We start from the raw sequence: 14404 nt of genomic DNA on the forward strand, positions 1-14404 counted from the left end.
GGATAATGGATGGATCATTTAATTAACAATAAATAATTGTATTTGACTTAAAAATTAAATAAAAATAGTCGACAGGCAGTTCTTGTACATGATGTTTGTAGGGTACAACACATTTAGTGGGATGGCTTGAAAATAACTAGGTATAGAAAAAACCTGTTTGGTGCACATTTTGTTTAAGTGAGAGCTCTATCTTAGCATCTGAAAAAAACCCATTTAGAAAATATTTACTTATGCATCGAACTGGACAAAAATAATTTGGTTAACAGCAGATTAAATAAAATGGTGTATATTGTGACACAATCCTGGCAGTTTGTCAAATCTCATGGTGATGTAGTCCTCATTAAACAATGTGGGGCCAGAGACCGTTGAGTGCAAGAGTGACAGGTTCATTACAAACGTGTTTCAACGTGAGAATCACAAATAAGTGTTGAGGAAAATCTTTTTGGAATGCACAATGTGCCCACCACAGTTGTTTTTAAATTGCAGACACAATCACTGAAGAGGCTGTTGTGGCTTCTATTGCTGTGACAGCAACACACACGTATCTCCAGGTTGAACATACGAAACATTGAAGCAACAAGAGGGCACAGTTGAGTGTTAAGAGTGTAGGATAATTTACTGTACTTGGAACTTTTTGAACATTAAATTTAACATTTTTTGAAATTTCAGAAACATGGATGAAGGTGCAAAAAAGACTGGGGTTTCCATCTTGAGGAATACAAAGGGTAGTAATGGTGTGGACAGAATTTTTCTAACTGTATTACTGTGACAAGTGTTCAAATCAGGGGTCTCCAAAGTGGTGTCCATGAGCACCAGATAGCCCTCTAAGAACACTTGAGTAGCCCAGCGAACAAGTTCTAAAAAAAAAGCTGAACCGTGATGAATCATTGTGATTTTCGATGAATTTATGTATTTATCTATTTATTTTTAAGTGGCATGATGCTTTAGTGATTGGCTGAGACTATTTTAACTCAACCTGTCGTAATAACATCATGGTAATAATTAATGACAGCATAGTAATAACATGATAGATTGTCAATTCTAAAATGCATATAAAACCGGTAACCATTCGAGCCAATCAGTAACAAAAATATCTCCCAGCTTCAAAAAGGTTGTTGAGCCCTGGTTTATATAGTCAAGCTGACAAGACCAATATAAGCTCCTGGCTTCCTCCATTCAGCCCTTTTTTTATTCAGTTTTCTTAATTGTGTTAAAAGTTGTTGATTTTTAAGTAAACCTTGTATTTGGATGAACATAATCAATACATTTGACTTATCAAGGAGCAGCCTCAACCCTTTTTTGTTTTGTCCTGATGAGTGTTGCTTATAAAAGCATCATTAAATTTGCATCCAAATGGATACATAGGGCATATGCAAAAAATATGAATTGTTTAAGAGTTATGTCCATTTTAGAAGTCAAAAGAAAGCATTGTTTAACTAACTCTACACTAAAAACTGATGTAATGTTGACACATTATGCTAATATGAACACTGTATAAGGGTGTTCAAGAACACACAAATGTATTCACCTCAACTGATAGTCGAGAACCTTTTTAATGACTGCTTTATTACTGGTATATATAGGCTAGGCAACCAGCAAAGTAAACAATTTTCTGGATTTTCCAAACAGTGCATAGTGTATAAATGAGTAAAACACTCTCAAGTTATTAACTGGCGTATTGAATTACCTCTAATAATAAAATATAATTTTATTAAAGTTTATAGAATGTGGATGTCTAAAACTACCTGAAACAAGAGCAAAGTATCAAAGTTCATGTGTGTAACATGGAGGCAAAAAAAGCAGTTTGAGATTCATCAACTGTGGGTCCTAGTGTACAGCGGTTAGCCGGAAATGTTGAAGTAAAGCAAATAAATTCTTCTTGGAGCATATCACCACCCATGTGACCATGTAACATCAATTCATCAAGACTAGCTTAGAGTTGACAAAGTAGAATGTTTTAGCAATATAGCGCTAATCATGACCAATATTATTGTTATTAGTGTGTAAGTGAAAATTCTCCTACCACTGAGTCTTTTTAGCACATCACTGTCAAAATTACCAGACTACAACCTGCTACATTATGAACACACTTTGAGAGCTGCTTCTGTAATCATAACATCAATAATATGGCTAATTCATGGATTTTTTTCTCAAGCTTAAAATTGCCATGTCGACAAGAGGGTAGTTATTTCTAGAATTGAGCACAAGTGTGAATGTATAGCCCCTCAGTTGTACCCAATTGAAAAGAATCAAACAACACCACCTGAATTTATCAATTAACGTTTTCTCACGACGTCAGCTTTTTCATCATGAGTTTGATTTCAGCATGGCTTCACTTTCCCTCTCAGTCTCTGTCAGTCTCTTTTAGCTTCTGCTGCTGTCTATCTTGCATTCCTTGGCAGGTTTTGGCCTGCTGTATGTTTTTCACCACAGGGGAGAATACCAACAGGCTGGTTTTATCACAACCATATATCCTGTAGGATTTTATGTGCACAACTGAGCATAATTTTGTCCTGAATACAGCTACTTTTGGTGACATTTAAAATCAACAAATGATTTAAAGGTTTAGTTTACTAACACATCTAACTGGAGTACTTTGAGAGATCATGAAATGCTCAGACAAGTGGAATGTTCCAACTCCCTTTCACTGACAGTTTCGCAGGGTATTACACAAGTGTCTTACGGTAAAGACTGAGAAATGTTCGATAAAAGGCACGGGCTATTGAATTGTTATTTTGCTTGTACACGTGTGTGCTGTACTCACAGACTGTTAACAGACATATTAACAAAATGAATGAATAAATAAAACTTCTGAAATTGTTTGCGTTCCAGCAAGCGTGACGACACACCATTATATACAAATAACATGCAACTTTAAATACAAATATGTTGAACTAATTACATCGAAGGCAAATGTAAGACAGTTAAATTCTGGTTATAGAAAGTGTATTTGACTAAATGAATTTTCTGCAGGAGAAAGTCAACAAGTCAACATGCATGTGTGTGCTCTGCTCACAGACGGTTAAAATATTAACAAGAATAAATGAACACAAATTCCGAAATATTTAGCATTCTAGCAAGAATGCCACACACCTTTATATCCCACCAACATGCGACTTAAAATACAAATACGTTGCACTGTTACGTTGAAGTCAAATGTAAGACAGTCTAATTCTGGTTATAGAAAATATATCTGGCTGGATGAATTTTATTCAGGAGAATGTCAACATCAATAAAAGGACATGCATTAAGCGTTTATTAAGAGTCTGTATTGACATCCACCAATGATCATCTCGGGCAGATAATCAGCGTTCGAATTCAACATAGTTCTCGACCAAAAATTGAGAAATTCTTGCTTCGCTTTTCGTTCAAAAAAATCGGAGTTCGAACGCCGGTACGCTAGGGTGCGATGCTGAGCGGCGTACGGGTGTAGATTGCCCCCACCCCTCGTGAAGAACTGTTATGACGTGCGCGCGCACTTCTTTTTGCTTTCGCTTTAGATATCGGTGAACGGAGTGTTTTAGCCCCTAATTACACCTCCGAAGAAGGTCAGTGGAAGCAGCAAAGTTGCTACAGGTGAAAAAAGAAGGGTAGTGCGTACAACTATTGCATTTAAGAAAGAAATAATAGCAAAATATGAAGGTGTGCGAGTTTCCGATCTTGTTATACATACAGCATGGCTTCTGCTGAGCACCACAAAGGTAAGAAATCCTATTCATAATTCTTTTCTTTATCCTTTAACCGCTCACCACTTTTTGTGGAGACCCGGGTGCTTAATGACGTGTCAACGACCTGATTTTTTTAGTTGTACACGTTCATGTTAGCGTAATCTTTCGTACGGAAGATTACGCGAATGTACGATCAGCCCGGGTTAGCTTCATGTTTACGTTCATGGTAAACTTCAGGGTGTTGGAACGGATTAAAACGATTTTACATTACTTTTAATGGGAAAAACGATTTTTGGTGATCGAACAAATCGGTTTTCGAACAGGGTTCTGGAACGGATTATGGTCGAAAACAGAGGTTCCACTGTACAAGACCGAGGGTAATGCCCGATTGTGTGTTGGCTGTACCTGGAAGAAACTTGTTTTGATTGTTTCTATGCAATAGTAGACATTTCTGAACTCAAAGTCAGTCTTATTAAAAGCAATCATATTTCTAGGACATTTTTTCATGTTCCTATAACTGCAATACAATGACTTTATTCAGAGGCAGTATAGTACTTTGAATGTGTTGTTAGAACAATGCAGTGATAACCACAGTGGTCATGACACACTGACTTTGCATTTGGATTCTTTGAAGACATCAGATCCGCAAACAAACATGACAGACATTACAAAACACTCACTACTTGACGTGCAAGAATGTATTTAAATGACAACTAACAGGTTCATGAAATAATTTTATGTGACAACTAGTTGTATAATTGCTTAACATACTTGTCAACACTGAATGACTAAAATGTGCAAAAATCAAACATTATTATTTGCAAAGTCCCCCCTCCCCGCTTTAATTACTTCAGGGTGGATTTTTTTTTATAATCAACTAGGCCTAATAATCTGTGAATACCTTTTACAAAAAATCAACAGAGTAAAAGAGAGATTATGAGACATGGACAGGTTTTGAGTCTTTCCTTTCCCTCATGTAGGTTTTATATCAGGCGTTGTGTTAAAAGTCTGTAATAGTCGGTGGTCTGTGCAGCCCCTTAAGAGTCCTTGGGATTAAAGGTTATCCAAATATACACGACCTGACTTGACACTTTTATCATGATTTCCGCATAACTATGTCAAGAAACTGCATGTCTAAAGGAACAGCAGATACACCATCAAGTTGCCTCCAAAAGGCACAGCATGTTTGAGAGCAGTGACATCTGCACAGTAGGCAATAAATTGCATCATAAATGAAAATTGTAAGAATTTCTTAATAATATTGTTTTGAAATAAGTTAGCAAAATAAAAAAATACGACAAAATCTTATGGTTTTAGACGTATGGATTAATCCATAACGTTTGAATTAGAAAGTCTCCAAATACTAATTAGCTCAGGAGGTAGAGTACTCGTCTTGGGATCAAGGAGTCGCAGGTTTGATTCCCAGCTCCCCCATGTTATATGTCGAAGTGTCCTTGGGCAAGACAGTGAATCCCTAATGCCCCCAATAAGCAGGTAGGCGCCTTGCATGGCTGACTCCCTATTGGTGTGTGAGTGTGTGTGTCAATGGGAAGTGTGGTGAACATTGTGAAGCGCTTTGGGAGGTCTTCATTGACTTGAAATCACTACATAAATGTAGACCATTTAACATTTACCATTTCAGCTTCTCAAAATAAATACTCTGGATTTTCTTTTTGTATTTATGGTAGATAATCCATTGTCTCAGATTTGAATTAAAACCAAACTTCTTAAAAATGCTGCAACGTTATGGCAGATAGGCTGACAACAGCAATACCAGTTTCACATCCCCTTTTGTTTTCAATCCAACTGACAGAAGTTAACACTGGGCCTAAAGCCAACAGTCGATTTTTCAAGATGCTTGGTAAACCTTTCTAAACCGATGCTAACCAGCTAACCAACTAGAAATTCATAATATCCACTATAAACATGACTGGATGTCATTAAGGGGTTAATTAGTTTGGTTGAAGGATTAGTCTTTCTATTCCTTGATATACGTCAGATTTAACAAATTTATAAATCACAATGTATAGATTAGGACTAACATGAGTGCACCTTTTATAAGCTGCACACACTCATTACATTTTTAAAAGAAAAAATATTTCGATCACACATAAACCGCACTGGACCACAAGCCGCATGTGCCCACGTTGATAAAAAAGAGTATCAATAATATGGTACCTAAACCCCTAACATTCCGACTGCTGGCCGCTGGACTTTTGTTAAACAAATACGTGTCCGTACAATGTCACCATTTTAAAAATCATATATTAAGTATATTTGTGATACATACACTAAGGAGGATTAATATCAAAAGTTTCTTTGGGTATTACATGTCATAAGAGTCACTTGCTCAATAATTGCACATCTGAAATGTCATTAATTATTTCTTTTAAATTAAAAAAAAAAAAAATTGTGGGGTAGGGTTCACTTTTCTTATGTTCTTATATAGTGGTGAGTGCTAAAAAGCTCAAGGAAGAATACAAACTCTCTTAGTGACGAAACTACACCCAAAAAACACCAGCCAAGCATCTAGAGCAATTTGGGTAAGCAGTAGGGTGGGCAGTTTTTTTTGCACTCCCCTAAATACATCTGCATCCTTCTTATTTGCAGTATTTTGTGACATTAATAAGAAATAACTATGCTCGCACCTCGTTTTAAAACCATTATTTTTGAAAAAAAAAAAAAAAGACAGTCAAAATAATCCTCAACCATCTAAGGTAACAGCGGAAGGGAGACAAATGCCGTTATTATTACTTCATAGATTTTATCAAATAGTCGAACATCACACAGTGAAAAAAAAAGGTTGAAAATTAGCTTTTGTCTTAAAATATATGGTGTGGCTCCCAAAAAAAAGTGTTCTCTGCAAGTCTCTGCTCGCAGCAATATGCGATCTGGGATAATAGATCACAGCCGCGCAAGTGTAGTTCACATTTTGGTAGACAGAACAGCAGAAGAGCCACCAGGGCCAACAAAACAAACTTTTTCATTTTATGCTTGTGCGTGTTGAGTCTTTTAATTGCCTTAAGCTACTGAAGTGATGCATTTTAGATTTCATTGAAAATTCAGTCTATTAAAGGGAATATTATTGCTTGAACCAGGGTTCCTACAGTTTAAGGCAAGTTAAATTCAACATTTTTTTTTATGTCTTTTGAAATTGTACTTAAGACGAAGTCGATAAAAAAATAAAATAAATTCTTGCACACAATCTTGCCTCTCACACATTACCTGGCACAGCTTTGAGCCATGGCGGAAAACAGTTGTCGGACAGCCACTTCTCTCCTATCTTACACTTTAACATGGTCAAATGTAAACGTCTCTGTTCAAAGTTGCTTTGGTTTTGTGGGTTGACCTAAGACTGCCAAGTCTGCTCTGAAAGTTTTGATAGTTCAGTTATTGTGGTCACGCGATGTTGCCATGAGAGTAATTCTGCGAATTATTAAAAAGGACAATTGATAAATGTTACTAAATCTTTTTACTTCAAACAAATATAAATATCATTCGTGTGTTCACATTTTTAAGACTTTCAAAAATTGGATTGAAGACATTTTAATGACAATTGAGGCTTTATTTATAAAATAATGGATTTGATGCCTTTCAAAACTTTTCAATGCTCACCCAGTTGAGGTCATTTTGTTTTACAAAAACGTTAACATATGCCTTAAATATATTATCTCTGTTTAACTCCCTTTCAGAGCACGGAAACGTAAGTGGCTTTCTTTAACAGGTTTAATCTTAGGCAAAACAGTCTTTAAGCCATGAAAACTAAAAACATTAACATAATACAAAGTATTTTAATATCGCATTTCCCTGCGGGGATGAATAAAGTATCTATCTATCCATCCATCATTTAGGCACCTGTATACATATACCAAATATCCAAATAAATCAACATGAATGGTCCCCAATAACACTTTGACACATAACATCAATGTAAATGCCTGCAACCGTTACTGGTGTGTGAGTGAATGGGTAAGTGTGAAGCACATTGTAAAGCCCTTTGGGAGGTCTTCATTGACTTGAGAAGTGCTACATAAATGCAGACATTGACCATAACAGTTACACTCGGGTTCAAACTACTTTTCTTAAATTTAGAAGTCAATTTTTTGTGTGATTAAGGTAGAATGGTGGGTTCTCAAGTCAGACCAGTTGAGAACCACTGCTTCAACAAACCAGAATGCAGAACACAATACACGATGCAAATCAGCAAAGTAGCAAGACCGTGAATAGTGAACCGTGTTAAAGGCGGGGTTTACTGTAATATAAAAAAAATCATACCTTTCCTAGCGTATTAACAGGGACACGACAGGAAAGTAGTGCTTATCTTAAATATCCACATGGCTGCCAGGGACTCTAAAACTTGTGGTCAATGAGTCATTGATTAGGACGACCTCTCATAACTCCACACACGGTACACCAACTTCTTGGCACTCAAATTCAAACTTGAACCATAACTAAACGCTCTCTAAGGAAAGACCGTTTCCATACGTTGCGAATTGAGAGCTCGTCAGTAAGAAAAGAGCGGAATTCGGCAACCAACGACGACCGTCTCGCGTGTTCACTCTTACCTTGGCTCACCCTTCTTGAGAGGACGTTAACGGCGCGACAAACTCCGTCTCGGGTCACGAAGACACCTTCTCGGCCGTAAAAAAAGGCCCGAGACGAGGTAACCATTGAGCCTTGTGGCTCCTGCCTCAGGTGGGAGCAACGCGACGCGGGCAAGCTTCCTGTTTGTGGCCGGAGGTGAAGCGCCGCTACAGCCGCTATTTCTTCCTCGGCGGCTCGCCCACCGCCTCCTTGTGTCCAAGTCAGAGAATTCACTCGCACTTCCGGTCACCGTGATGAAAAAAAAGAAGTCTAAAACGTTTCTAAATAGCAAGTAAAAGTTGAAATTTATTTATAAAAGAGTATTTATAAAAGGGTGAGAGTCAGTGGTAATTAATCATCATGACAAAAAAGAGAAGACAATTAAAACATTTTTGTTTCGAGGGTCTTTTTTTCTTTATATGCCGTTATTATGTCGCGCGTGTTCACTTCATAGGAGTTGACGCAAAATATCGGTTCCTTATTCTGCTATCTGACTGTGTCTCTAAAGAAACTAATCTTTGTTCCTTTGCACACTAGATGATCAAATGTCATAAAGCAACAGAAGTATTTACCATGTCCCTCTAAAGTCTGTACACGGTGCACATCAATGCAGCAATTCTTATAAACAAAACAAGGAGGTACAATAATACAGCAGACTTTTTGAACAAGTATCGTAATCATCTGGGTATTATGTGACCTTTCTAAAAATAGTTGATTTTGCTGCTCTCTGGCGACGTTTTGTTTTCAATGCACCGCTCCATGTCACAGTACACATCCATCCATTATTTGCACAGCTTCCCCTCAGTAGGGTCGCAGGGGTGCTTGAGCCCATCCCAGCTATCTTGGGGCAGGGTACAGGGCACAGACACCCTGAATTGTTTGCCAGCCAGTTGCAGAGCACACAACTCACTCGCTCATTCACACCTAGGGACAATTTGGACTGGCCAATTAACCTGACATGCATGTTTTTGGAATGTGGGAGAAACCCAAGCAAGCACTGGGAGAACATACAAACTTTAGGCAGGCTGGTAGCTGGATTTGATCCAGTGACCTCAGAACTGTGCCACTCAGCTGCCGTGCCACTGTCACTGTACATGTTTTTTCTCAAATAGTACAATGCAGTTAGAGATTTGAATCAGAAGTATCTTAACTGTCCGAAAGTAAAAACCCCAAATTATCCCAAATGCCCATTTCATCATTTCCAATACTGTTACAGCATGAACTTTATAGTTTGAGTTGAATTACAACTACACTTGTCTTTATCGTCAGTGACAACATGTGGTGAATTTTTTTTTTTAGTATGACATTAAATATGGCTCTCCAGTATATACACGTGATAAGGACTTGAGAGAAAAATAAGAGAATAAGAAGGTCAGGAAAAATAGGATAAACATATTTGTAAGGTGCGGCACGACGGATGGGTGGTTAGCGCGCAGCCCCACGGTGCAAAGGTTCAGGGCCCCAGTCCAGCTACCGCAGCCTCCCGTATGGAGTTTGCATGTTCTCCCCGTGTCCGGGCACTCCGCTTTCCTCCCACATTCCCAAAAAATGCATGTCAGGTTAACTGGCCGGTCCAAATTGTCCGTAGTGTTGAATGAGCGAGCATTTGTCCAATTCAGGGTGTCTCCTGCCCCCTGCCGAAGATAGCTGGGATGGGCTCCAGCACCCACCCGACCCTAGTGAGGATAAGCGTTGCAGATAATGGAAAAATAGATACTTTTACACGGTAGTGTTTGGAGACAGGCCTGGAATGTAAGTGCATCAGAACAATAATGCAATGAAAACGTGTTCAATGGCTTTTAGCAGAAAAAAATCCCAGACATAATCATCAACAAATTTTTCGATATACAGCCAAGATCAAGGGCACAATTTTGGCATGAACGCATGCCCCATGGGACGTGCCCTCACCAATATTGAGCAATCATTGTTTTGTCCTCATAAATATTTTATACCCTTATTCATAATATACTATGAAAAAAACTGGAAAGATATGGCATTAGTGGCGTGGCTTTGCAATTGATTCAAAGTTTTTTGACGGGGGGGGGGGGGGTGGGGGTGGGGGGAAGCAATATGTGAAAATAGGACAATTGTCATCTGATTACTTGGACATCTGTTGTGGAGTACCACAGGGTTCTATCCTGGGTCCAAAGTTATTTAATTTATATATTAAAATATTTTCAATTTTTCAATTTATCAATTCATTTATTTTAATTAATTTATTAATTCAATATTAAAATTAGTATTATTTGCAGACGACACTAACATTTTCTGATAAAATGATAATTATATTGATTTATTAACCTGTATTAATAGTGAATTAATTAACCTAAAAGTAGTGATGGATATAAATAGATTATCTTTGAATTTGAATAAAACCAAAGTAATATTTTGGTAATCGCAAGGCAAATCAAGTTTTAGAAGTAAAAGTAGTTGTTAGTCATCATAGACAATAAATTAAGCTGGAAAACACACATTGGACTCATACAAACTAAGGTATCTGAAAGCATTTCATTAATTAATAAAGCCAAATTCCTTTTAAACTATAATGGATTGCACTAATTATATTGTTCTTTTTATCCTCCAAAAACGTGCAATTATAACCATACACAGGGTAGGATATCGCGATCATACTAATATTTTATTCCTGCATTCCATATTATTAAAATTGGATGATTTAGTAAATGTTTTCACTTCACACCTGCTATTTAAGGCCAACAAAAACATAGTGCCAGGAAACATCCAAAAATTATTCACTCGGAAAGAGGGAAGTTATAACTTAAAGGGCTGGAGTAAATTCAATATCCCATTAGTGAGAACCACCAGGAAAAGCATGTGTGTGTCTGTGTGTGGAGTCAAACTTTGGAACAATTTACAAGACGATATCAAACAATGTCCAAATATTCACGTGTTCAAATTTAAATACAAAAAAACATTACTGGCAGAATACAGAGATGGAGAAAACGGGGTATTAGTGATACTAAAGATTGGAAATATTGCTTAGCAAATGGATGGTTTACAACTTTAGTTAACCTTCATGTTATTGTTACTATGATTATATCATAACTGTTATTCTTGCTATTGTTGTTATTATCATTGGTGTCTCAAGTATATTAGTGACTAGTAGCATTATGACGTTGAGAGATAATGTAATGTGTATATCCGTGAGGTTTTGTTATAGTTAGACACAAAAGAGGAGCTATCTGAAATGTAATTAATAAGGAAGATGAAGGGGTTGGCAAAATAAGCGTCTGCTTCTTACAACTGTCATGATTACTCATTAAGCTCACCTGTGCCCACTCGTTTGGCACCTGCTGCTGCTGGGTACCTGATTAGTTCCCCCTCCTATTTAAGATCAGTGCTTTCACTCGCCCTTGGTAAGTCCGTCAGCGAACCTCTGTTTTCACAAGGCAAGCATTATTGACTCTGACTCCTGTCGATCCCGTTTTGTCACCCGTTTTCCACTCGTCCCTTCCTGATTTCCCCGTTTGTCTCCTGCTACGACCCGTTTATTGACCCCGACCACATTTTGATCTCCCGTCCCAGCTAACGACCTGTTTTTCCGTCTAACTATGCTACGTTCTTCCGCTCCGGAAGATCCACTTCCGCATTCGGAACACGCTCCGATCCCGTGAGCGAGCACCAGATCGCTGGCGTTGCCTTTCCTCTATATTTCAATAAACTTGAGAGTAACGTTACGCATCTGGGTCCTCCTTCTGTTCTGGTTGTGACAACAAGCCCTTTTTGAACCTGTTATGTTAACATTAGTTTTGTTGCTGAGTCATTGTTTTGTCCTGTTTTTATTTTCTAATCTTTTTAACCCAAAGAGACATACCATATGTTTCAAGACAAAATTTAGCTAACGGCCAAACCCACCTTTCCGACAATAGGTAATTTTTCAGCGCATATTATTACACTGTGTGACATTAGATCATCTGATAAAATTTATGAAACAATAATAATGCCAGAGCCTGTGTCCCATATCAACAAATATACCTCTTTAAACCTGTCTTCTTCCCACAGCTACTTATAATCGTTGAGACTTGTTTTTATTTGTAAATCATGGTTTCAAAACAAGCTTCAAGCGGAGTTCTTTTGTAAAAATGTCACAAAAGATTGCAGATGAAAAGTTCTCTGATGTATTTCCATTCAGCGCTTGTGAAAGAGGAGAGTGTGCTGTGTGTGCAGCGATCCGCCCACCCCTACCGCTCACCCAATGAATTCCTGTGGGCTTGGCTGATGTTTTTGGACAGAAGGTAGAGCACTTGTTCTGGGACCGAGAAGTTGCAGGTTTGATTCCTGGCTTCTCTGATTTACATGTTGAAGTATCCCTGGGCAAGACACTGAACCTCTAACCTCCCCTGTCACCACTAATGACGTGTGTGTGTGTGTGTGTGAAGCACATTGTAAAGCACATTGTAAAGCGGAGGTCTTTAGTTACATGAAAAGCATTGTATACATGCAGACCATTTACCATTTATAGTCTGTTCTGTGGTTTTTTTTTATGATAAAGTGTCTCAACAGTCAACATATATTATTTAATGAGCTTTCATATTATGGATTTCTTAGCAATATACAGCCAGAACTTGATTGTAACCTGTTGAGACTGTGCCCTTTACATACTGGGCCGAACCGATCATCTTGAAAGCGTTGCTTCGGCTATGCATGCACCAAACTCGTCTTTGTGCTTTTCAGAATCTGGGTGCAAAGAAGAAAATTTGCAAGGGCAGCATCTCATCTCCGAGCCATAAGTATTCATGAAAAGACTCATAGTTGGCTCGCAAGCCATTGGTTATCGAGTCATGCCCTGATATATCCTAGAATAGGCAAAAAAAAAAAAAACTGAAAACAAAGTCCCCGTGCAGTGTTGCTTTGAACCAAGAGAGAGAACTGTCAGCAAACCCTCAAGAGCTCACTTTTTCGCCGTTTTATTGGTAAAACAGTTGGTCAAATTTCTTAAGGTGATTCTAGATGCCTTGGTTTTCCCACCATTGGCATAGCAGTTTTGTAAAGGTGTGGGTTTTTTTTGCGACGCAGACAAAAAACTTTTAATGTGTATATTGGGTTATCTATGGGTATTGGGTTTTTATCTATTTCTATTCTAAATCTGGATCTTTGTATTTTCTTTTAACTGTGGATGGATGACTAGATGCTCAAAACAAAGTTTCGTTGTTCTTTGACAATGACAATACATTTTCTGAACTGAACGGAACTGAACTGAAAACGTCACAGCACCTGGTATTCCCAGGCGGTCTCCCATCGATCCAAAGTACTAACCAGGCCCGACCAATGATCAACCTGGTCATAACACAATAACAACATAGTAACGACATATTACGTTGTTATTTCATATCAAATTGGGTGCCCATTGCGCAAATCAATAACAAAAAGAAGCTTTCAAGTTGAAAAAGGTTGGACACTCCTGCTCTAGGTGTTGAAGTGCTGCTACGGAGAAGGAAACCCCTAAAAAACATAAATGAAATAGAGCTCTATCCTTCACAAGCATTTATTTCGAATCCTGATCATTTAACCAATAGATCGTGTTACATTGTGTAGTGCAGGGCCTCTGTCCATTTGACTTTGAAAACTATGGTATAAATGTTTCTTTCTTCTTCCTTAATTAACTATTATTGACTTTTAAGCCAATTGTCGATTTCCCTAATCTTTACCCTGAACAAGTTGACATCTGTACTTCCAGATCTACACCACAAGAGAGCGGTATAGGCCTGCGCAGACCAGCAACGGCTGTTGCTCACTAACTGGCTGTGATAAAAGTTCAATTCAATAATATGTCCTTATGGTTCCTAAGGTATCCGACATTATTTTAGCACAATATAAACAAAGTCTGTTTCAATGGTCTCAAACTAAACGTATCTGGGGGCCGCTGGAAACAGAGTCTGAGTGCGACAGGGCCGCCTCAGGTCTTTCACATTAAAAGCTATGACAAAAAAAAAAACATTCTCAAACATCATTATTTTTACCACAAAATAAAAAGGAAAAAGTTAAAAAAATACTAAAAATGAATTAGAAAATCAATCGATCAATCAATCAATCACGGATAAATCGATAAATGATCATTCGATCAATCAATCAGTAATAAATACATTAAATTATGACAATATAGGAGATATAAACGACTGAAGAAACCTTGCCTA

General features: G+C 37.8%; 1 protein-coding gene across 3 annotated transcripts in view; it reads right to left on the bottom strand.

The window, feature by feature from the left end:
* pik3cb (phosphatidylinositol-4,5-bisphosphate 3-kinase, catalytic subunit beta) overlaps positions 1–14404 on the bottom strand; it is a 97419-nt gene that overhangs the window by 49558 nt on the left and 33457 nt on the right. The window contains exon 1 of one of the 3 annotated variants that reach the window (XM_088346445.1): positions 8234–8516. The exons of the other annotated variants lie outside the window; for them this stretch is intronic. The gene's annotated coding sequence lies outside the window, so the exon portion shown is untranslated. Of the gene's footprint in view, positions 1–8233; positions 8517–14404 lie in introns of those variants that run through there. 3 annotated transcript variants of the gene reach the window in all.

The sequence above is a fragment of the Urocampus carinirostris genome, chromosome 10, assembly GCF_059441175.1.
Source record: "Urocampus carinirostris isolate Australia breed hairy pipefish chromosome 10, RoL_Ucar_1.0, whole genome shotgun sequence".
Lineage (NCBI taxonomy): Eukaryota > Metazoa > Chordata > Actinopteri > Syngnathiformes > Syngnathidae > Urocampus > Urocampus carinirostris.